The 26,299-nt window shown below is 37.3% G+C and overlaps 1 pseudogene; it reads left to right on the top strand.

The window, feature by feature from the left end:
- The first annotated feature begins 23,509 nt into the window (after positions 1-23,509).
- On the top strand, positions 23,510-25,337 carry LOC149253163 (cytochrome P450 750A1 pseudogene; annotated as a pseudogene).
- The last annotated feature ends 962 nt before the right edge of the window (positions 25,338-26,299 follow it).

The raw sequence follows: 26,299 nt of genomic DNA, 5'->3' as shown, positions 1-26,299 counted from the left end.
CGTTAAAATCACTAAATAGCGACAAACTTGTCTTTAGACGAGAACGAGTTTCACTATCGCTAGGCTCGTTAAAACATAGCGATGGGCTTGCCCGAAGGGCAGGTTATAGAACAAGCATATGTTATCCTCCTCAAGCTTGACAAAAGTAAAGAGGTACTGGTCAGAAATGACTGGGGAAAAATTGGGAAAAAATCAAGAAAATTTTGATGGTAGCAGGTCGCTCTTGAACATGACACTTTTCCTTCGTACCACAATCGGGTTGGGTTGTTTCATTCACCAGTCACATCACCATGGTCTCGCCATACCATCCATATTTGGGGTAATGCTACCGATCCATCGCATCAGTGTCGCCATATGTTTAAGAGAAGTCGTTCAGAAAGAGTCAACCGGGTCCCATCCACTGCCATACATTATCCTTCATCCATTCATGACCGCCACCCTGAATCATATGTTACAGATCGTTTTCACCTCCACTAAAATAATTAGCTCCATTCCGTGTCACTGATGTGGGATTCATCAAGGCCCTCCTGTGACGGATCGCTTCTTGTCGACATCAGCTCATTATCCAAGAAGTTGATCTAGGAACAACTCCTTCAGTACTTTGAAGCTTGCATGCCTCAATGGCAAGTTTCTCACTTCCGGCGACAGGTATACATCAACGACCTTCGACCAGAAGATTTTGCGTGGTGTTCGACACCAAGTCCTTTATTCACACCACGTGAATTGTACTGCAGTACCTTGAGGGTCATTATCATTATCGGTGATTCCTCTCGCGCTTGTTAACGGTTTACATCATTGACCGGTGATCAAGCGATGTCTTTCCATGTTCAACTTCAGCGCAATTCTCACATGGATCGACTTGTACTTAGAGTGAAGATCGAACGAGTTTTGAAGACCCCGGATCTAGTTTCATCCATCCGGGCTGCGATATATATTCAGGAAAAAATAAAGACATTTGACATGTACATCATTGCAGCAGATGATCATCCTACTCAAAGGATGATAATTTCGCCAAAATTATCAGTCTACCATCAGACGATCGTCTGTTCTATGTACAAAAATGAATTTATAAAGCTGAGCATGGGATGCCCGCCTAAGCTAGATCATGAAAGCAGTATGAATCATAATGTATTGTATTGTATCTTATTACAGGTCTCCTCCCAGCAAATGGATGAACTTCGGACTCTCCTAGATAAATCATTTCACCCGATAAACGGCCTCATACTTTAGGGGGCAACTGTTATAGACATTTTTGTGCCTTACAGCATTGAGCATGAAATGTCCATAATCAAGGGATCCAAAGTCCCTAAACATGTTGTTCCTACCCCTAGAGGAACAAGACCAACAAACCACAACAATTCATAGAAGTTCTCCACCTGAAAACACTCAAAAACAAGCCAATTCTGGATCATGTCAACTGCTCCACTGAGCATCTGCGCTGAATGTCAACTGCTCCACTGTCTACCTGCGTTGAATGTCAACTGCAACAAAGGCTACCTGCGCTGAGCATAATTGGACAAGTGGCAGGCTCATTTCTCAATGTGTCAATGCTCAGGAAGCTTCCAAAATGACACTTGCATCAGGGAATTCGACTGGTGATGAGTAAGAGGTTCCAAATCTCCAAGTGGAAGCAAGAACCTCCAAGTGGACTCAAGAACTGAGAGAGGGAGAGGACACTAGTCAGATCTCAAGCTGACTCATCCTCTCTCCAAAACATCTATATATGGATCTCTCCTCCATGAGATCTAAAGGCTGGAATTTGGTTATTGCAAAGAATTGTTGTTGGTTTGAGATTGGATCATTGGGTGCTTAATGCTTTGAAGGGAGCTGAAGAAGGAATTCCATTCTGCTGGGAAGGAGATGCTGGGTTGGAGCCCTATGGGTTGTATCTCTTCCTGAACCTTGTTATCAATCAATAAAGCTATCTTGGTTCTTTCCTATATGCTGGTGTATTTTGTATGATTTGCATTAGTATATTTGATTTACTTCTAATCCTGAATCATTTATGAATATGTATATTTTCCTTTGTGTTGTGTTCTTCTCTTGTCGCAAGTAGCTGTTCTCTTGTCACAGGTAGCTGTTCTCTTGTGATCTCGTGGGAATCAAGTAGTTGTTCTCTTGAGCAAGCGAGGAGGCAAGTAGCTGTGGACACCCAAAGAGAAGAGGATCTAGATCGAGGGACAACCGGAAGACAACGGTAAGTCTACCAATCTCCCCTCTTTCACATTTCATAAAGGAAGAAACCGAAGTAGCTGTATCTGTTTGTTGCTAAGGTACTGTCACACCTTAGGTGGATAGGATCGTCCTGCATAGGCATTTTTCCCCACAACATCAAGGATTGTGAGATAGAGAACAAGGCTCTCTAGGTGATAGTGCCATACAATGGGATGAAGGAGGATTGAAGTATGAATGCTGAGGGATGAAAGAGATAGAGACAAATGTCTTGAAGGTGAACTTGTGTCAAGTATCTTTGTCAAGGGTCTTGGTATTCGTCAATTGAAGTATCTATAAGAAGAGTCTTTGCGGGATTTCCCTCAAGAGGAGGGGTTTTAGCCCTGGCTCGAAGACTAACTATTGTGTCACTAATGTTATTGTTTTGATAGCTGTTTGATATAAAAATAGTTATTGATGAAATGAGAAAATGACCTAGTACCCTTTTTTTTGAGGTAGCAAAAAATCACTCGATTTTGAAAAATGGTGATTCGGAATACACCTTTTTTGTTTTGGAGCATATTTTTGCAACTTTAAAGTTTTTTATGTATCAAGTATGAACAATTTTTTTAAATGTTAGTGATTTTCAAGCTGATTTTGAAAAGTGTTGATGGAACATCAACACATTTTTTAGAGGGCTTATTTTTTACACTTAATGTTGGGGCAGGTAATATGTCCAAAATTTTTGGACCCTGGAAGCCCTGTAGTAGATGTGCACATCAATGGTGCCATTGTCCCACACACTTTGATTGCTCTTGGGGCTGCCGTTAATGTGATGACCAAGGACACCATGCTCAAGCTCAACCTCCAAGGGTCATTGAGGAAGACCACAATAGTTATACAACTTGCAAACCGTTCCACAGTGACCCCTGAGGGAATTGTGGAGGATGTGATGGTCTCCATTGACTCCTGGGAGTACCCTGCAGATTTCCTAGTTCTCCAGCCTAAGGCTAACCTTACTGGTTACCCTCTCATCCTTGGGAGGCCATGGTTGGCCACAATTGATGCTTACATTAGTTGTAGATTTGGGAATATGACCATAAATAATGGGCATATGTCCAAACAATTAGTCCTATACCCTCCTGCTTAACCTTCTCACGAGCATGATTTACCTTTATGGTTGGAGGAGGAGGAAGAAGATGAGGTTTATTCTACCTAACTTTATATTTTGGAAGCAACCATAGGAGGAGGATAGCAAGATTTGGATGACTTAATTGAACACCTGCTCCAAAGTCCAACTCCTAGTTCATTACCATTAGAAGAAGAAGTAAGGGAAACCCAGAACAATCATCTAATTGACTTATGATTAGCCAATTCCAACCCACTCCCTGACAAAACCATAGAATTTGGCCTAGAGAAAACTTTGAACATTAATCCATCTCTTTCTGCTTTAGAGGAGGAAAATCTATGCAACATATTGAGAGAAAACCTAGAAGCCTTCACTTGGAGTTATAAAGAAATAAAGGGCGTACACCCCTCAGTGTGTACTCATGTTATGAAACTAGCTCACAAAAAGATAGAAAAGAGAGATCAACGCCTTAGAATTTAGCCTCTTCGAGGGGGAAATCTCCTTTACATTACAAAAATGAACAATTCTTGGATGATTCAAATGACAAAACCTCCTTTCTATATATAGGAGTCTAAGGAGTCACAATATAACCCAGCCGACCTAACAATAATAATATAAAGCCACAAAAATAACAATAGAGGGATTCTATGGGCATAGTAATAAAAATTTGGGGACAATAGGGGCACAACAATATTAATAAGGGATACAACTACAATAGTGATTGGGTAATCACTAGTATTATAGGGACCTAATATGCCCCTCTCCTTCAAGAAAAGTGTTGTCCTCAATGCTTGGGTAGTTCTGGATGCTTCTATATAAAATTCTCATCCTGCCATGTGGAATCTTCAGCGGATAAGTTCTTCCACTTGATGAGATACTCCAAAATTGATCAATTTCGTAGTTGTCGAGTTCTTGTTTCTGTGACTGCTTCCGGTTCCAATATAATTTTTCCTTCCTCATCAAGTTCTGGAAATATTGTTTGAACTGGGAGCTTGTCGCCAATAAACTTCTTTAAACATGAAACATGGAAAACTAGGTGCACTCGAGACGCTGTAGGAAGCTCCAATTTGTATGCCATAGTACCAATCTTTTGCAACACCTTGTACGGACCATAATACTTTGGTGATAATTTATTACCCTTCTTAGCTTGCTTGAGGGACATTTGTTTATATGGTTGTAGCCGTAGGAATACCCAATCACCTACATCAAAACTTCTTTTGTTGCGATGTTGATCTCCCTGTTGTTTCATTCTATTTTGTGCCAACACAAGGTTATCCTTTAAGAGTTGGATGACTTTTTGTCGATGTTCGATGTGATGTTCCACTACTTGAACCTTAGAATTTTCTCTTAAATATGATGTGATGGATGGTGGCTGATATCCATAAAGTGCCATAAATGGAGTCATTTTTGTTGCTCTATGGAAGGAAGTGTTATACCACCATTCAGCCAAAGACAACCATTTGACCCATTGTGTCTGTTTATCATATACAAAGAAACGAAGATATCCTTCCAAACATTTGTTTACTATCTCAGTTTGCCCATCAGATTGAGGATGATAAGATGTGCTACGATCTAACTGAGTACCAACACAAGAAAATAATTATGTCCAAAAATTTCCAGTGAAAATGGGATCTCTGTCAATTACAATAATCTTTGGGTTTCCATGTAGCTTTTGAATTGTTTCCATAAATGCAACAGAAACTGTACTAGTTTTAAACGGATGTGATAATGCACAAAAGTGTGCATACTTGGTAAGTCTGTCAACTACCACCATGATGACACTCTTTCCCTTAGACTTGGGTAAACCTGTGATAAAATCCATTGAAACCTCCTCCCAACATTGGTTTGGAATGGATAAAGGTTGTAATAGACTCGGGGTCTTAATTGTTCCAACTTTATTTTGTTGGCAAACCAAACATTCTGCCACAAACTTTTGAATATCCAATTTAAGGTCATCCCAAAAAAATTCCTTCTTAACCCTGTGGTAAGTTTTTAAAAATCCTGAGTGCCCTCCTAAGGGAGAAGTGTGCAATTCCATAAGAATATTTTGTTTGATTTGCGAATTCTTACAGAGGTATAAGTGATCTTTGTACCATAACGAATCATTTTTCCAGCTAAATGTATCAGATATACTGAAATCTTGTTGTAACTTTCGAATAAGTTACCACACTTCTTCATCATCCTTCCATTCCTCCCTTACTTCGTTTATCCAATCTATTTGGATAATAGAAATGGCGCACAACAATGCTTCCACATCCTCATCCTTTCTTGAGAGTTCATCTGCCACCACATTTTGCTTCCCTTTTTTGTAGATGATTTCAAAGTCATAACCCAACATCTTTGTGACCCACTTTTGTTGCTCTTCAGAGGATAATCTTTGTTCTAAAAAGTATTTAAGGCTATCATGATCTGTTTTTACCTTGAAGTGTCTTCCCATTAGGTAGGGTCACCATTTATTAAGTGCATGTAGTATTTCCAACATTTCCTTCTCATAAATAGCTTTGTGTAAAAACTTTCCCTTGATTGGACGACTTTCAAAAGCAATGGGTCTTTCATTTTGCATTATAACAACACCAATTCCATTTCCTGAAGCATCACATTCCACAATAAATGTTTTTGTGAAGTCCGGTGTAGCTAAGACCGGTGCTTGGCACATTTCCTCTTTAAGATGTTTGAAGCCCTTTGTTGCTTCTCGAGTCCATGAAAATGCATCTTTCTTCAATAATGTTGTTAGAGGCGCTGCTATTCTCCCATAATTCTTAACAAACCTGCAATAATACCCTGTCAACCCAAGAAATCCTTGCAGATGCTTTATGGGTGTGTAGATTTTCCATTCCTTAATGGATTTAATTTTGCTAGGGTCTACCTTAACTCCTTCATGAGATACAATATGACTCAGATATTCCACCTCTTGTACTCCAAAGAAACATTTGGATCTGTTTGCATATAATTGTTTCTCCTCCAATAGTTGTAGCACCCTGTCAACATGTTCAACATGATGCTTCAAAGACTTGCTGAAGATTAGTATATCATCAAAAAATACTAACACAAATTTTCTAAGGAAGGGTTTGAAAATGGAATTCATCAAACCTTGAAATGTAGAAGGTGCATTGGTAAGGCCAAAAGGCATGACCAAAAATTCATAATGACCCTCATGATTTCTAAATGCTATTTTCAGAATGTCTTCAGTGTTCATTCTGATTTGATGATATCCTCAATGAAGATCCAACTCGGTGAAGTAAATTGATCCATGCAATTCATCCAGTAATTCATCAATGACAAGAATGGGAAACTTATCTTTAATAGTGAGCTTGTTGAGCTCCCTATAATCCAAACACATGCGCCATGATCCATCCTTCTTCTGCACCAATACTACTGGAGTAGAGAAAGAACTTTGACTAGGTTGAATTATACCAGCCTCTAGCATTTCTACAACCATATGTTCAATTTCACTCTTTTGGGCATAGGGATATTTGTACGGCCTAATGTTTGGAGAACACTTCCTAGAATCAGATGAATAGCATGATCATGATCACGAATAGGTGGGAGACCTTTGGGAATCTCAAATACCTTGGAATGATTGTCCAAGACTTTTTGGAGATCTGGAGAAATAGATGATTCTGACGCGGAAACATCTAGCGAACATAATTGTGCAATTACACCTCTTTGTTCCTTTTTTAGAAGCTTTGTCATACCATTAGAGATGATTATCTCTCCCGATTTCCCTGTAATACCCCTTAATTCAACTTCCTTTCCTTCCACAGAAAATTTCATGAAAAGTTCTTGAAAATTAAAAGTTATTGTACCCAAGGATTGTAGCCATTGGACTCCTGGTACAACAACACCACCTCCCATTGGAATGGAAAGCATTGGGATAGTCAATACATATTCTCCCATGGATAGCTTGATATTATGGCACTTTCCAGAGCAATTTATCGTTCCTCCATTTGCAACAATCACTTGACACTCTGGTGCTAGATATAGGAAGAAATTCAATTCTTTTGCTACCTTACAATGAATAAAATTGTGGGTACTTCATGAATCAATCAACACTATTACCTTTTTCTTCTTGATTTGTCCTTCTATCTTGATTTTTTGAGGAGTGGTAATTCCAGCCAATGCATTACAAGATATGGCCGGACTCATTTCTTCTTTATCTAGGCTTTGTTCTTGGAGTATATCCTCTTCCTTTGACCTTTGTTCCTCCTTTTCTTCTTCCTCTTCACAATCTATGTAGAATAATTTCTTCTCAGCACACTTATAACCTTTAGTGTATTTGCTATCACAACTGTAAACAAGCCCTTTTACTCTTTTTTCTTCCAATTGTTGTGGTTTTAACCTTATAGGCTGTGGAATGCTAGGGCTAACAACACTTCCATCTTTATAGTTGTGACTGGTATGCTTCCTAGTTGCCATAATTTTGCTTTCCATTTTTCTTTCTAACCTGAATGCCTTCTCTAATGAATTAGGTTCCCAAAGGCGAACATCATGTTGGATATTATCCTTTAAAGTCCCTATGAACACATCAATCCTATGCTCCTCTAGAATATCTTTTACCCTTATGTTCAATTTTTGGAACTCCTCAATGTGCTCCATGATCGAACCCTTTTGTTTGAGACTTATCAATTGGCTAAAAATAGTGTTTCTTTTTGTATCCTCATAATGTGTTGTCAATTCTTCCGTAAAAATTTCCCAAGTGATAATTTGTTTACGAGAGAAAAGCCATTGATACCATACAAACTGATTTGGTTCCAAATATAAAGTTGCAATATGTACCTTTTGTGTGTTTTACACATTATTGAGATTGAAAAATTACTCCATCTGTAATATCCATGTTGCGGGATCCTTGCCATCAAACTTCCTCATATCGATTTTTGGAATATGGTGGGTCTTCGATCCAACATTAGAGTCTATGGAATCATGATTAACATTTCTTTTGTTCTTATCACGAGTTTCCTTTACTACCCTTTCACCATTAGTGACCATTTCTTGTAGCAACTTATTCATGCTTATCTTCAATTCTTCCATCTTATCATCCATGCCATCCATTTTAGCGTCCATGTCATTCATCTTAGCTTCCATGCCATCCATATTAGCTTCTACACCTTTCTTTAAACAATCCATATTAGATTCTACACCTTTCTTTAAACCATCCATCTTAGCTTCTACATCTTTCTTTAAACCATCCATCTTAGATTCTGTTGCTTTTTGTGCAAGTGACACTTGTTGCACTTGGTCTCGTAATTTTGATATATCATGTTGCATTTCTTCCTCTTCTTCATGAGTCATGCAAGAGATTTCAGGTTGCTTACCAGGTGTTTGCATTTTATTTCCTCGAGGCATCAATTACTGATAATAATTCTTTACTATTCCCTTTGAATTCCTTCAAACTAATTTTTCAAACCAAGCTTATGCAAAAATTAAAAAAATAAACTACATAGCTTTTTTCACTTTGTAGGAGCTTGATATTGAATTTGATGTATCTCTGTAATTTCAGATCATCCAATTCTGAAATTGCGATTTGTAGTCTCCCTCTGCGTCCTCTTTCCAATGCCACAAGTCTAATCCAAATTGGATTCTGAAAGAAAGAGTTATGCACAATCTCCTAAGATTACCTGATTATAGACCTTTCCAGAAGAGCGAACTTATATGAAGTGCCACATGTCACTGTTTCAACCTTTGCCATTGAAAAATATGTACAAGAAACTACAGTCCATCCTATTTCTATATCTTCTTACAAAATTTCAATTCGATGCTCAGAGAGAAAGTTATGATGATTTTCCCCAGGTCACCTATTTGGAATGTAATTCAGGAGTTTGCAAAAAGACCAACTTCCTCAGATCATATCTTCGCAAATATAACGCAAAAAGATATGAAATTTGAACGCGAGGTTCAGTGTGATTTCGTCTCAAATGGGTTTTTTTTCGCTTATGAAATGTCGCAGAAAAAAATTTATAGCGAAAATGCCACGATGACCTATTTGGAGCAGCGAAACCCTAGAATCCAAAGCTCTGATACCAAATGTTATGAAACCAGCTCACAAAAAGATAGAAAAGAGAGATCAACGCCTTAGAATTCAGCTTCTTTGAGGGGGCAACCTCCTTTACATTACACAAATGAACAATTCTTGGATGATTCAAATGACAAAACCTCCTTTCTATCTATAGGAGTCTAAGGAGTCACAATATAACCCAACCGACCTAACAATAATAATATAAAGCCACAAAAATAACAATAGAGGGATTCTATGGGCACAGTAATAAAAATATGGGGACAATAGGGCACAACAATATTAATAAGGGATACAACTACAATAGTAATGGGGTAATCACTAGTATTATAGGGACCTAACAACTCACCACATATACATCAAAGAAGGTTGCAAGCTAGTCAGGCAACCAAAAAAGAGGATGAATCCAGCTCTTAAGAACATAGTCAAGGAAGAACTGCAAAAACTGCTAGATGCAAGATTCATTTACCCTATCTGAGACAGTGAGTGGGTCTCTCCTTTAGTGTTAGTTCCCAAGAAAAATGGTAAGTGGAGGATTTGTGTTGATTATAGGGAGTTGAACAAAGCCACAAAGAAGGATCATTTCCCCCTACCCTTCATTGACCAAGTGATAGATGGCTTGGTAGGGAAGAAATTTTTTTCATTCCTAGATGGATTCAGTGGGCACAACCAAATCCAAATATCCCCAAAAGACCAGGATCAGACCACATTCACCTATCCTTGGGGTAATTTTTCCTATAGGGTCCTTCCTTTTGGCCTATGCAATGCTCCTGCCACTTTCGAGAGAGCAGTATTGAGTATTTTTGTTGAATTAGTACATGATGTTGTGGAAATCTATATGGATGACTTCACACCTTATGGCTATGATTTTCAAGAAGCCCTAACTAACCTAGGCAAAGTATTACACAAATGCATTGAAATGAATCTGTCTCTCAGTCTAGAAAAATGTGAATTCTTAGTGATTGAAGGGACTGTGCTAGGTCATTTCATATCTCATCAAGGACTGTAGGTGCACCCAAACAAAATAACAATCATCCAAAGGGTCCTACCTCCACAAAAGTAGAGAGATGTCAGGAGTTTCTTAGGGTTAGATGGATACTACGAGAGGTTCATAAAGGACTTCAGCGAGTTGGCCTCTCCTTTGTTCGGGTTGTTGGCCAAAGATTCTGAATTTATATGGTCAAAGAGCTGTCAAGAGGCCTTAGACATTCTAAAGGGTAAGTTAACCACTACACCAATCCTTAGAGGGCCAAACTGGGCCCTCCCTTTTCATATTCATGATGATGCCTCACATAAAGCCATAGGAGCAACTTTAGGTCAGGAAGAGGAGAAATTGCCCTATGCCATCTATTTTACCAGTAAGAACTTGTCAAATCTTGAGCTAAACTATATTGTGACCAAAAAGGAACTCCTAACTATTGCGCATTCCTTCAAAAAATTTAGGCATTATATTATAGGCTATCAAACATTTGTGCATATTGATCATGTTGCAATCAAATACTTAATGAACAAACCATATGTGAATGTTAGAATTATAAGATGGTTGCTTTTATTATAGTAGTTTGATCTAACTATTGTAGATAAGCCTGGTAAGGAAAATGTTGTTGCTGACTTTCTATATAGGATGAATCTACCTGCAGGTGAAGAAGGAATGGTGGATGACCAATTACCAGATGAGAATTTGTTTGCTATTTCAGTTCTCTCCCCATGGTTTGTTGATATAGCAAACTATTTGGTATCAGCACAGTTCCCACCAAACTTGCCCTCCAAAGAAAAGAGCAAGATAGTCAGAAAAAGCGCCCCCTTCACCTGGATTGGGGGAAATCTGTTCAAACTTGCCCTAGATCAAATCTTAAGAAGGTGTGTAAGGGAAGAGGAAGTCTTTGACATCCTTCTGACCTATCATGATGGGCTTTGTGGAGGTCACTTTGCAGCAAAAAGAACAACATTCAAAGTATTGCAAGTAGGCTATTTTTGGCTTACTCTTCATTAGGATGTGAAAAAGTATATTAGTCAATGTGATCTGTGCCAAAGAATGGGAAAGCATACTCCAAGAGGTGAAATTCCCTTACAACCTCAAGTGACTTTCAAGCCATTTGACAAGTGGGGCATAGACTTCATTGGGCCTATCAATCCTCCTTCAAACAAAAAGCAATACATCATTTTGTGCACTGATTATTTGACTAACTGGGTTGAAACCAAGGCAATTAAGGCAACAATAGAAGAAAATGTGTCTGAGTTCCTAAGGGAGAATATATTCTACAAATTTGGGTGCCCTAGAGAGCTAGTCACAAACCAAGGCAGCCAGTTTACCTCTAGCATGATTGAAGAACTGCTCAACCATCAAAAAATCAAGCATAGGACCTCCACTCCTTATCATCCACAAGCTAATGGGCAAGTGGAGGTGACCAACAGGGCACTGGAGAACTTCTTAACCAAGGTAGTGAGCAGTAGCATAAAGGATTGGGCAGAGAGACTAGTTGAGGCCACCTGGACCTATAATACAACATGGAATACCACCTCTGGATTTAGATCCTATGAGCTGGTCTATGGGAAAAAGGCTTTGTTGTCCATTGAGTTTGAATATAACACATTGAGGATGGCAACCCAACTAGGTTTGGATCTCAGTCATGCATAGAAAGAAAGGTTGTTACATTTGAATGGCTTGGATGAATTTAGAATGTAGGCCCTCCTACATACAGAGATAGTTCAGCTTCAGAGAAAGATCTGGCATGACAGACACATTAAGGCGAAGCAATTTCAAGAGGGAGAATGGGCATTGTTATATGATTCAAGGTATAAAGACTTCAAGGGCAAGCTAAGGACAAGATGGCTCCGACCTTATGTGGTGGAAAGATGCCATTATAATGGTTTAGTGCAAATCAGAATTATTGATGAAGAAGCCATTATATTGCTGGTTATTGGACACTGATTGAAAATGTACAAGAGGCCTTTGTCAAAACAAGAGTTCATTGACAGTATCAATAAGACAGTGATGATGGTAGAGAAAGTTCCCTCCCTCATCATGGCACTAAAAAAATAAAAAACAATAAGGATTTAGGTGAAAACCTCCATGAGGTCCCTGAGTCCCATATTTGGGTTGAAAACCTTGTGAGGCAGCCCAAGGATGAGAAAAAGTGAAAAAGATTAAGAAGATCCCTAGGTTCAAACCTTCCTTGAGGTGCCCAGGGCTGATATATAGGGTGAAAACCTCTCTGAGGTAGCCTAGGTGTTTTAAAAGAAAAAGCTATATAATAATAAAAGAAAGAAAAAGAAAAAAGACATAATTGTTATTTGCAGGTGGGTGAGAAAAACAATCAAGGAGTAAAGAGAAGATCCAAAATGAACCCTGTCTCACATATATTTATCTCCTCCACTCCTTACCATGCATCCCTCCATCAATTCCATTGTTTTTCACTTCATTGCTTCAATTCAGATGAAGATTGTGTTTTCTATAGAATCGCCTCAACCATTACCATCATCCCTACATCTACATACACTCCTACACCCTCTGTCCATTCATTATAGCATCCTCACAGCACCATCCAACAACATGATCAAGAAATTCTAAGGGAGATACCAAACATTGCCAAGTGGTGATCGAGGAGCTCCACAGCAACAGCATCAGATCCAAGAGCCCCATAGCAGTAGCAGCAGCATTAGATCTTCAGTCACAGACACCTGCAAAAGCTAATAATCCATCAGCAGACAACATAGGAGAAAGAAGAATGACCATGCAACAAATAGACAATGCAACACCTCTGATTGACAACTACAACATGGCATCAACACCATAGGTAAGTATCCCACTCACTCACTCATATGCATCATTTGATCAAAAGTTGTAAAGGTTAAGAGGTAGTTGGCTTATAAGTAAAAATGTGGAAAAAAAGGAAATTCTTTAATAATTCAAAAGAGAGTGCAAGATTTCATAGATACAATATTTTTATGGCAACCATTTGAGAATGCTTGAAGAATTAAGATTTGGGGTAGAAACACTAGTTCACCAAAGACTCAACATACCCTATTTCTTGATGCAATCACTCATAGACTCCAGCAGCAAAGTAAAGGAAGGGAATTCCCAACAGTTGGCTCACTATGGTTTGATTAGGATCCCTCATTGAAGATGCCCTCCAAAACCTCAGGATCCTTATAAAATGGTCAGTCTTCAGAGACTCACCAGTAGAGGATGACATCAAAACCCTCATCTATGATGTTAGTCCTTCTGTCAATGAGGAGGAGGCAAAACAACAAGAAGATACAGAGCTAGATGGGATGAGATGGATGAAGAAGAAACAAATATAGAGGAACATGCTGAAAAAAAGGAAGATGATACTGAAACAGAACACAAGGAGGATGATGCTGAAACAGAGGAACAAACTGATGGAGATGAGAAATAACCGAAAAAGGAAGAAGATAAGAAAAATAGAGAGGATAGTTGTAGGAAAAGGAAAACTAGCTAGCATGTATGGCCAACCTCTCCTTGGAGGCCATCCATTGTAGGATGCGAGCTAAATCCTATATTCCTTGCCTCAGAGAACAATGGCTGCAATTTCAGATTAAAACACTAGCACAAAGGGTCACCATGTCATTTCAGGACTGCAGTCAGTTTATTGATCTTTGTGATCAAAGTGCACTAGACGATAGGGCCAAAGTAGCTAAGTTTTACTTGCACAACATTTCCCTCACTAACGTGAATATTTGGGATCCTAATGAAAAGCTAGGATATCTACAATTAATGGCTTGGGCATCATAAATGAACCACGATAAGTCAAGGGCTGTAGAGATGAAAGGAATATTGGCCGGAGAAAAAAATGAACCTCTTTTCATCAAAGCTGAACCATCAAATACCATGGCTCTAATCAGCACCCATAATCTAATTGCAAATGATCCTCAGCTGGCACCTAGATATCTTGCTGCCCAAGAGCAAGCAATTTCACATTTTGAGGATATGCTTAGGCTGCTAAGAGATAATAATATACATGCCTGCTAAAGGAGATGAAACACTTCCACACAGCTTGAAGATCAGAGAATATCACTCCCCTCAAAGGTTGAGAGAGGCACTCAACAAGACACATATGTATAAGTAATCAATGCAAAGGTTGAAGGTCAATTGGATAGGCCTAAAACTCAGTCCACCACTAGTCCTAGGGATGGTATAAGGGAGAAAAGAAGAAGAGGAATAGAGGTAGTGGGAAGAAGTAAAAAGGAAGGAAGGCTTCTATAAACAAGAAGAAGAGAGCAAAACAGAAGAATGGGATGTCAGAGAGGCTACCAGAGCCATGAAGGACATAGACATGGACAAAGTTGCTCAGAGGATGAGTAACACTTTCAGTAGGGGGTGATGATGAGCCTCATCATTGGGTAATTATATGGGCCTTAATTGGCCTTAATTCACCTCCTAGCTTAGTCAACCCAACTATTCTCACAAATTATTGATGAGTTAGAATTGGATATGTTGCTTTGTGGTCTAATGTGCATATAATGCAGGAATAAAGGATAAAGGTAAGGAACTATGGCAAAGACCTTGGTAAAATCTCGAATGGGACAAAGGAAAGTAATTATAAGAGGTAAATCCTCCTCATTTACTACCCCTCTATTCAAATATTCATCCATCAGCTTGGAGTGCAAACAACCATCACTTTGAAGACTAGAAGACAGTTGAGCAAGTAAAAGGGACAGAAACCAGTTTATCTTGAGTAGAGAGCCAAGCTTCCCTAATGGGAAGGAAGTTGTTAGAGACTTCAGATGTATAAATAGAGAATATTAGGACCTTAGTAGGATTCAGACTTCTATTGTAAAAACTCTACTTTATTTCTGAGCTGCAAAGACTTGTGACAGTTTTCTCTGTAATCCATGGCTTTTATAATAAGAATGAGTTATGTTTAAGCCAGCGCTGAGTTAACTCTGAGGGCTGAAGCTCTTAGGTTGGGGCCTAACCCAAGCAGCCACAACTCCTCTTTATTGTACATGTATGCTAGCATAGAGTTCTGTTCTCTTTATTTGCTTAAGTAGTTTCACGATTTTCTATTCATTTGCTTAAGTAGCCTGATGGTTTCCACTGTTTCTTTGCTTAAGTAGTTGTACTTTCATTACAAAAATATAGCGTAGATCATGCATGGTTTTCCTATTCATCTACTTCAGTAGCTGCATTTCCTGTAGTTTACTTTCATTTATGTCGTCTTTCAGTTCACAGGTTAGTTAGAGGAAAAAGATCACTATCAGGTTATGTGTAGGTGTCTCCGCCTCATCTCCTCCCTCTAGGACCATGACTTGAGGAAGGGACCCTTCAGCATCCCCAAAAACACAGGTATCTAGTTCTCGCATGGGATATGGAGTTCGTTGTTTAATGCAGTTGTTTGTTACTTTTTCACCCACACTAGTTTTCTCTGTCATTTTCATTTGAAACTACCTCCAACACTTTCCTCCTACATTGCTTCCTCGCTGTCTAATCACCAAAAAACATTCACAATCATCGTCCAATTCACTATTTTCTCCAACTGCTGCCTCGCATGGAGTCTTCCAATCACTTTATGATCTTTAATCTCCACCGTCGATCTGCCCATTGATCTGATGACTAACGTGTCACCCGATGAATTTATGCACTTTAAGTTCCCACCGTCGATCTGCCTTGCCTGATCTGACGGTTGTCGCTTCACTCGATCGCCAACTAGCTTGGTCGATCTCCATCGTTAATCAGCCCCGCTTGATCTAACGGTCATCGCGCAATCTCGCGTGGATTAGTGCACGAATGTTATCCACCTGAGAGCATGCGAGAAAAGTGGTTTTCTCGTGCTACGTGTTGTGTAGTAAGGCCAATTGCGTGAAATTTCGAAATACTGCTTACAGCCTAAAGGGCACGCAAGAAACTACTTACCGCCTTAGAAACTCGCTCCCTCATTTCCGCATGTTTCTTTTTCCCGCGATATGATCTTTGCCGCCCATCCCTTGACTTCACCCGTGCAATAAGATCTCAGTCATTCATTGCTCCTGTTAGCCTCTTTTGTCCATCTCTCGACTTCACCCGCGTGATTAGATCTCAGCCATTCATCTCCTGTTAACCTCATTTGTCCATCCACTCACCTAATCCCTCTCGACACGATCTTCATTGTTCATCTACTTTGTTCCCCTTTTCATTCATCCATTCACTTAAGCCTTCGCGATAGGATCTCCACCGTTCATCCTGTTAGTTAACCCTGTTCACCCATCTATCTACGTAACCTCCTGCGATCCAATCTTCGACATTCATTTTCCTTTCACTCAACTGATCCAACGGTTCTTATGCATTGTTGCTCCCTCATGTCCTCCTTTCACTAATTTCATCCTCTGACTGTTCTTCTGCTTGAAAGCTGAGTTAGTTTAATTCTTTGCTTACACCTTAGTCTAGTTTTGAAGCTCTTTACTTCTGCAACTTAGATAATTAGCAAATTAGATTAGTGTTAATTTAGCAATTCTGCTTAGCATAGTTTTTTGGATGGTTAGTTAGGTTATGGTATGGTTTATCATTACATGTTTTCTTCAATACTGCAGTAGAAGTAGCTCTCCCTTAGGATAAATTTTCTTCTTCCATCAAAGAGTTAAGCTTCTTCTGACCCTATAGAATTCTAGCTTGTAACCCCTGGGGTCTCTTGCCAGATGAGCGGTGACAACAGGCAGTACCTTCACCTTTACTTGTGCATATAGCAGTGTCACCTCCAAGTTTGTATGAACCCCAGGTTGATAAGTAAAGCTGGTAGCCCTGGGAGTTGCAACATTCTTGTTGCAATACCTAGGCTCATCAGTGTGCTAAGTGCGTGCAACCCTTAAGGACATTGTCCACTGCATACGCTGCACCTCCCCTCCATCATTTAAGATATCAAAATGATTAGAAGATGTGAACTTCATTGAAGTTTATTATGTATAGAAAAGAGAAACAAAATTGTAGTAACAAGACAATTTGCAAAAACTAGATTTCATTTAGCAACTTTGCTCTGCACATCTACACCACCATTCAAAACTTTAAAATGATTATATAAAATTAGAAATTAAAAAAAATACAAATAAAACTAAAACTTATGATATATTTCAATAATTAAACAAGCTAGTATGGTTGTAATATAAATAAAATTGACAAATTGAAGTATAATCCATTTTTAATAAAGTAGCTTTGCTCCCAATGGTTAGACAATTGGTAAAATAATAATCTAATTGAAATTTGAAATATTGATCCCTCCATGCATGGATCGCACCCAATGACATCGAATGATAACGAAACAGAACAAAGAACAAAATGATAATGAAACAGAACAAAGAACAAACATTGAACATGGTTGCAATATACAAAATCCATCAATCTAGAAAACAACATCTGCCATAAATAACTCTCAGTGCCTTGAGAATTTAGATCCAAGAGACTTTTAAAACTACCAAGAACACATATGTAACTATCAATCATAATCCAAAAAATGACAATTTATTCAAGTGGCCAGCTGTGAGTTTCCAGTTTCAGCTTCATCTCTGTACTACTCTAATTTATGTTCATTGAGAGGAGAGTCAACAGTCCAAAACCAGACCATTTTCTGTTACTTTCAATATTAGAAAATAAATATCAATGAACACGCAGTTGCTAATAACAATCCCCTTGTGATATCGCCTTCAATTTCCAAGGCTAGATATATTGTTACGGATGTTTTCTAGATTGTCCATATGTATGACTGCTGAGGAGAAAAATCTTGATCAATCTTGGCATCTGTGTCATGATAGTATTGAACAGACTTCAGATTTTGAATTAGTAATAAGCGATAGCTCAAGGGTTGAAGTGAAAAGTGGTTCAGTGAAGAGGGGCTTATGGCAAAGAACATTAAATCATTCCTTACGTAATCATCTCAGTTTCCAAATGAAATCCCTATATTCTCCTTTCATATATGCTTTAATTGCCAATAACCTACAAGCATCAAATTTCTTTCCCTTCCCTTCTATAGCATATATTGTGTAACAAACAAATGCTCTTAAGCTCAAGAGATACATACCATGGAAAATATGCTTTGCTAGAGTGCCATTTGGCATATATTTAGCCACAAGCAAACACTCGTTACCATCGCAACAACATCTTATCAAATTTACCAATCTCTCATGGCGAAGTTGATCCACAGCTCTTGCTTCCTCGTGCACCTGGAAAACGTTCCTAAATAATGTCATAATAAACATTGGAAAAAAATTAAGTTTCATTAACCAAATTTTAACTGATTGAAGTAAATGAGCACAATAAATGCAAAACACCTTCACAACAGAAAGGAAAGAAACCCATTAATGCAAACTTATGTTGCGTGGGAAAACACCTTTTAGAAAAGAAAGGGAAGAAATGCATTAATGCAAACCTATGTTGCATGGGACCATGCCCCCTAAAAATCTAAAAAAGCTCATGTACCCTACGTTCCGGCATTAAAGGGAGTTGTGGACATTTAGGAAACTTTTCTAAATTGTTGGGGATTTTATTAGGTACTCGAGGATTTATTTCTTATTCACAAGACGTTTTGGGTAGATTTCAGGGACGTTTTGGACAGATTTTAGGGACATACAAGAAGGATTTCTAATAAAATTTGGGCAGATTTTAAAAATAATGTAGGTATATATTTTCAGTTTTGACAATCATGGACATTGATCGTTGGACAATATGATCACTTTCCCATCCATTACTTTTATGTTGTGCATGATTTAACTATGTTGTACATGTTGCAACTCAAAACATGGGTTTTGTATGATGATAAGTGTCAATTGGGTTTCTAGTCATTTAAATATTGTATTTTCAATAACAAAATTACAATAAACAAAGCCTCTATGTGGAGAAAAAAAGAAATGCAACATTTCAAAGGGTTGATCCTTATAGTTATTCCTCTTGCTTTTTCTCATTTTTTAGGTCATCTCCACTTTTACATATTGTACAGTGTTTCCACTAGTCATTCAAGTCCAATGCTTCCACCATTCCATCCTCAAACATTCTAAAAAACAAGCAGATAGTAGTGACTTGGATTGGATACAAAATCTTTGAATAAATTCCTATTCAATCACCTTGTTAATGAAATATTAATCTAACCTTTTTATAGAATCAAAGTATTTAATATACAGCTATAAAAGTTCGAAAAACCTCTAGAGAAGGGAATGATTTTTACTTTCAGCATAATGGTCATTGACAAGAAATATGAAGAAAATCTATTATAAAGACAATTATGCCAATCGAAAACAGTTACACTTAAGTTTCCTAAAGCCAAACCACATTTTACTTTGTCTAACAACCAATAATGAAAAGTTACTCAGCTCTTTTTAAGTTTCTCAAGCCAAAATTGGCAAGTGTAAGGGTTGTGCATAATACTATATAATATAGCTTGTTATACTTATAATCTTCAACCAAATATAGATGCTAGTAATAAATTGTGCAATTCAATATATATATATATATATATATATATATATATATATATATATATATATATATATATATATATATATATGTCCCCAACCCACAGTCCCTTGAAAAATTTGGATAGGATCTACCCGCCCTGGGGATGCATCCCTGTCCCTGCCCTTCACTCATTTTGAAAATCACTACAACATAGATGCAAATGTTACACAAGGTAGCAATATTATATGTGATGAGACAAATCAGAAATAGGATGTACCTGGGATCCTGCAGAGTAGTAAAACTCTTTGACATGTGATCTAGATTTTCGTGCATTAGCCACAACTTGTTAATCATGTTTTCAAAACAGATGCAGAAATTGATTTAGCATGTATCAATGAAAGAATGCAAGTGCAAAGAGAAACTTTGGGAGAAAATTGAGAAAATTGCCTGTAAAATTTTAACTATAGAAATTGGAGTGGCAACTAGCAATGTGTTGATTGACATAATTGGAAAAATTATTTGAATTGAGGTTATTGATCAAGATTCAAAACCCACTTCAACCATCCAAAAAAAGCCATAATGTATGTAGTAGAAGACAAACTTATCAAAACCAGAACCAGAAAAACCAAAATATCACACTAGACGAGGAATAAAACTGGCTTGAAAAACTAAGTGACTTCAAATACAGGGAAAAAGAAAAATTTCATAAAATAACATATATATTCATTTACGTAAATCCAAAACATTCGATTCCAAATATACGAAGCTTTCTCAAGTATATAGCATGTAATGGTAAAAATAATCTTACTCAAATTAGAAGTTATCATTACAGAAAAAGGAGGTGTTGTAACTTGTTATTCTAAAGAAAATTATAATCTTAATATTGTAAAACATGTTTTAATGGTGTTATCTTGTTTAATTACTTATATTGGAATATCTATGTAAAATATTTCAAATGCATTAAAATATTTAATTCTGACATCAAATATTATTTTTACAAATTACATACTTCATTTGAGTGGATTCTTCAAGATTATTTCTACAAATTACATACTACATCTCAGTGGATTCTTCAGGCTACATTGTTCTAGAGAATTTTAAAGAGATTCATTATAGATTCTAGATAGTACTCCGTAAATTTCAATCCTTTCTAAAAGATAATAGATTTTAGAGAGTACTACCTAAATTTTGATCTATTCTGAAGGATTATTAAGAGAAATCACTATAGGGCTTTCGCCAAATATCAGGTACATTTGTTATAAAATGTATGGAAACAAGTTGTATCTAAATTTCATAAACTGATATATTAGGGTTTTGCAAATGATCAAAGTTGGGTTTTCTATATTTTTTCTCAGTACACCAACCCCACCCTATTTGGAATGGCCATGAGATGTTTAAGTATGCAGTTAAGAAATTACACAAAATTCATGAACTGATTTGCTAGCAATTCCTTTGATAGGCTTGTTAATGGCTGAACTAAAATAAAAGGACATATAACTACACTAAAACAGGCAACAAAATGCAATTAATTCTTTTGGATTAAAAATGCAAATGACGTTATTGCATCATTCCATCATCGTTACTAATACAATGGTATATAACTACATTAAAACAAGCAACAAAATGCAATTAAGTTTTTTGGATTAAAAATGCAAATGATGTTATTATGTCATTTCATCATCGTTACTAATACAATGGTATAAGTGAAGAAAAAATACAGAGAATTCTAATTCTTTTAATTAAAGCAACTTAATAGGAAAATGTCTGTCACACCATTAGACCTTCAATTCTCACATGATAGGAGCCAGTAAATTACGAGATTTTGCATTTTCACAAATTGTTTCAAGATTAGAATACCTTAAATACCATAGATAATGTTATTTCAAGTATAAATTAGAAGCCTCCGTTGGCAACAACCTAAGAACTTAGAAGATTCAATGAGCGTTTAAGGTGAACTGATATTTTGCATAAAATTATCATTACACATGAGTCTTTGTGCTGAGATCCTAACAATAATGCAATAATCTTTTGCACCAGATTTGGGGGACGCATATTGGGATAATGGCAAGGCTAGGACTTGGCTCCAAAGTAGAGTTAAGTGACAAATGATTGTGATTGAGTAAAGCAGTGAATCAAGTGTTCTGGATCTGTTTCTGGCAATGGAAAATAGGGCATTTAACTGCATACATGATTAGGTGAAATTGGGCATAGAAACTAGTATCCAAAGGCGAAAATACCATGTATGGGTTAACTTTTTGAGGAGGATAGGATAGGAGAGAGCGAAAATACCATGTGTGAGTTAACATTTTAAGGATAGGATAGGAAAGGAGACCTTAGTTACTTGTTCTTCTATATTGCAATGCATAACATTTACAAGGAAGTTATTTGTGTGATGAGTAGATTGTCTTTTTGAATAAATGTCTTGATTGTGCTCTAGGGGCACTTTACAGAGTATGGGGGAGATGTTGTCATGTAATATTATATTTGAAAATAGTAAAATTATACTAGAAATTAACAAATAAAAAATAACAATAACAAAGGAAATTAGTATCTGCCATAATTAAAATACTTCATAAAAAAAAACTATTTTACTGTGAACTATAAGTAAAATATTTCAACATTCATATTAAATGACATAATTTTATATAATGTATTTTAAATTAAAAAAATTATTATATTTGCACTTAACTAGGGAGATGTGTAATTTATTTCAATTTTAATAAAGAGTTGGATATATTAGATTTTAAAAATATCAATAACAAAGAAAAATTTAACAAGTTTATAAATCAAATATTTCAATACACATGTTCAGTAAAATATTTTTACATCAAACATATAGAGAGAAAGATTGAGAGGATTCTTATTCTATTAATAACTACTTTCTAGTTCAATGTACGAAAGAGATTTCTAATTCTATTAATGCTTAATATGAATTTGATATGTAATATTTTAGAAAATATTAATAATAAAAATAATTAAATATATGTTGATATAAAAAAAATGAGGAGACATGTTTTAATATTTTAATGTGAATTATAAATAAAATGTTTTAATGTCAACTATATATATATTATATCTACTTAGATCTATTTTAATTTGGAATCTACCAAGTCTTTGAAGGTGCCCTTAGAGGTCTCTTTCAAATGCAAACCTCTTTTAGCGTTAAAAGATATTTGATCCCTCTCAACACTTAATAAATCCAAAATTAAAATGGATCTAAACATATATTATTCAATACACAATAAAACATATGGAGAAAAAGATTGAGATGATTCTTATTCTATTAATAGCTACTTTCTAGTTCAATGTACGGAAGAGATTTGTAATTTTATTAATATTTAATATGAATTTGATATGTAATATTTTAGAAAATATTAATAATAAAAATAATTAAATATATATTGATATGGAAAAAATGAGGGTACATATTTTAATGTGAATTATAAATGGCATGGGGATTTGAATACACCTAATATTCATCATAGATAACTGCAATATAGCCGGCCTATGGGCAAATATAGCAATAAGATTGAGAGCAAATAATAAATTATAGAGGTATCAACCCGGGATAAGAGGGTCGTATGCATTAAAGTATAAGGGGGATTTGAATAGAAAAGAAAGAAATGAAAGATAAAATAGAGCAGTTGCTCTGACGCATAGATTGTCGTTTTATTTGTGAAAAATATCGTGCATCATGGCTTTCCGGGCACGACCTTCAAACGGGATTCCCGAAAAAAGGACCCACTTATGGCCGATAGTTGAGTGCAAGGAATGCCGGGTCGGTTAAATATGGGAACCATTTTTCTTTTGGCCCTGCAGACCTGATAGAGGAAAGTTCGTTATGGATTTTCATTGGTGGCCTCAAACTCTTCTTCCGCCTCTGCCTGCAACATGGAGGGCAACGGCTGGATACGGGGCTCTCATTTTCTTCTTGTTATACTGGATATTGCAGCACAAGGGTGGAAGGAACGGAGGAAGATTGCCTCCAGGACCCCATCCATGGCCAATCATCGGAAATCTCCACCAATTGAAGAAGCCTGTTCAGCATGCTCTGAAAGACCTCGCTGACAAATACGGTCCCATCATGTTTCTCCGCTTGGGCTCTGTCCCCACCGTCGTAGTTTCTTCTTCCGAGACAGCCAAACACTTTCTGAAAACTCAGGATTCCATATTTGCCAGCCGACCGGCAACTGCAGCTGGGAAGTACTTATCCTACAATTTCAAAGGTATGGTACTGTCTCCCTATGGAGATTATTGGAGGCAACTGAGGAAGCTCTGCGTGTTGGAACTCTTTACCTCTAAGAAAATTGAGTCTTTCCAAAATGTGCGAGAGGAAGAGGTGTCTGCGATTACCCAGTCCATTTGGGAGCAGAGCCAGAACGGCACAATTGCTGTGAATGTGAGTAAGGCCATCGTCACCCTCTCCTCCAATGTAATTTCGAGAATACTGTTCAGGAGGAAAGTTTCTGACGATGACTTGGGAGCTAATGGCAAAGGATTTAAGCACCTGTTACTAGAGTTGTCAGCTACTCTAGCAGATGTCAACATTGGAGACTTCATTCCTTATTTGGACTGGATGGACTTGCAAGGCATCAAGCGGCGTATGGTGGAAATAAGCACAACATACGATGCCTTCGCTGAGAAAATTATAGACGATCATCTTCATGTTCAGGCCGCCGCGCCCTCCAGCGACGGCCAGGGACCGGCAGAGGCAGAGGCAGAGGCAGAGCATGTGAAAGATTTCGTCGATGTGTTGCTGCAGATGACAGCCGATAACAATCATATAAAGGGAGACACCAAAGCGAGACGGGAAACAGTTAAATCGATTATGTTTGTATGTAGCTAGGAAATCTTATTATTGTAAATTTAGGAAATCTTTTGGAAGGTCACATAGTTGACATCCCTCTTTACTACACTCTGCCATGTCCTTCAAATTTCAAAATATTCAAAGAACCCCCTGAATCTAGATGCAATTAAATTAAGTTCAGCAATTCAATATTACATTGATTTTTAATTGACAACATAAACTGCTTTCCCATTGGTTTGTACAGGACATGCTCATTGCTGGAATGGAGACGTCGTCATCCACGTTAGAATGGGCAATGAGTGAGCTGCTCAGACATCCCCATGTCCTGAAAAAGTTGCAGCAAGAAATAGAATCCTGTGTCGGAAAACGTGGCAAAGTAAACGGATCCGATGTGGGAAGGATGAAGTTCCTCCAATGTGTTGTGAAAGAGACGCTGCGATTACATCCACCGGGGCCGCTAGCGGTTCCCCATGAATCTGTAGAGACCGCGAGCGTATGCGGATACAATATACCTAAAAAAACAATAGTAATAGTGAATGTGTGGGCTATTGGAAGGGATCCCAATGTGTGGGGGGTGGATGCTTTGGTTTTCAAGCCGGAGAGATTCATGCATGAATTGGGTGAGCATGATAATGTTATGGATTTAGTGACAGGTCAATCAGATTTCAGGATGCTTCCCTTCTCAGCAGGGAGGAGAGGGTGCCCAGGGGCCACCATGGCTGTTCCCATGATTAACCTTGCACTGGTTCAGCTGCTGCACTCTTTTGACTGGAGAGTAGATGGTGATCCATCAGAGCTGGATATGAGAGTAGATGGTGATCCACTCTTTGCTTTTCCAAAGGTAAGGAAGGTCGGTCTTTGACGGTATGTATGTTGAGAAGTATCTGGTTGTGCTACCTAATTTGCATGGTTTTATTAATATAAAGAATATGTCAAGATATTTCATAATGGATTGGTGTGATTCAGCAATTTGGGTAAAGATTCAGTATCAATTTTCAGGAATCAATCACTATCAAGTTATGAGAAAGGTTGAGGTATTCTTCCAACCTTATCATAATGGATGACCATTTCACTTTATTGAAGAAAAGAACAAACCACGCCATTTTCCTAATCACTCAGAGTATTCTTTAAAAATATATATATCAAAATAATTAACAAGTGCGTAATAATGATTTATATTCCAGATTTGTAAATCCATATTTTTCATTTTGATTCACTATTGAAAAAACCAATGTCTTTATCAGTGCATGGCAAATGTTTTGGCCAAAGCTAAAAAGAAATTCAAACATAAAAATACCAGGAATTGAAAACCAGGAAACACGATTTCGTAAAAACCAAAAATTCACAACCCATTTGTTGTAATCTCGCACAATGGTGATGAAAATCCGGCAACAAAAACAGTTTGACTGCGTGAGTAGACATGTGGAAGACACCGAAATATTAATGGAGTACGATCCCTTTCTTCACAATCCCGCATCCCCCCTACCGTGTATTGTATCCCCTGAATGGAGCGGAATTGATCCAGCAAGTGTTTCGTTCAAGATCATTCTGTAAATGCTCCCTACCCTATGTAAACACAAGGAAATGAGAATGAGAAGAAAGGAAGGTTAGAAGAGATCTGAGCTCCCCATTGGGTATTGCAAGTAGTACGGTGTCATTGGTGTGTACGGACATTTGTACAGGAAAAATCTATTACACAATTGTCTTTGAAAATTAACATAAATTATTTAAAAATAAAAATAAAAATAAAATTTACCTCTTCTTGAATTTTTAATTGCAACTGTTTTTTCAAATTTGGGTAGATGTGTATTATCAAAATTTTAT

This window comes from Pinus tabuliformis, chromosome 7, assembly GCF_031772625.1.
Source record: "Pinus tabuliformis cultivar Carrire ecotype Pingquan chromosome 7, CPIR1, whole genome shotgun sequence".
Taxonomy (NCBI): Eukaryota; Viridiplantae; Streptophyta; class Pinopsida; order Pinales; family Pinaceae; genus Pinus; species Pinus tabuliformis.
This window is presented reverse-complemented; position numbering and strand designations above follow the sequence as displayed.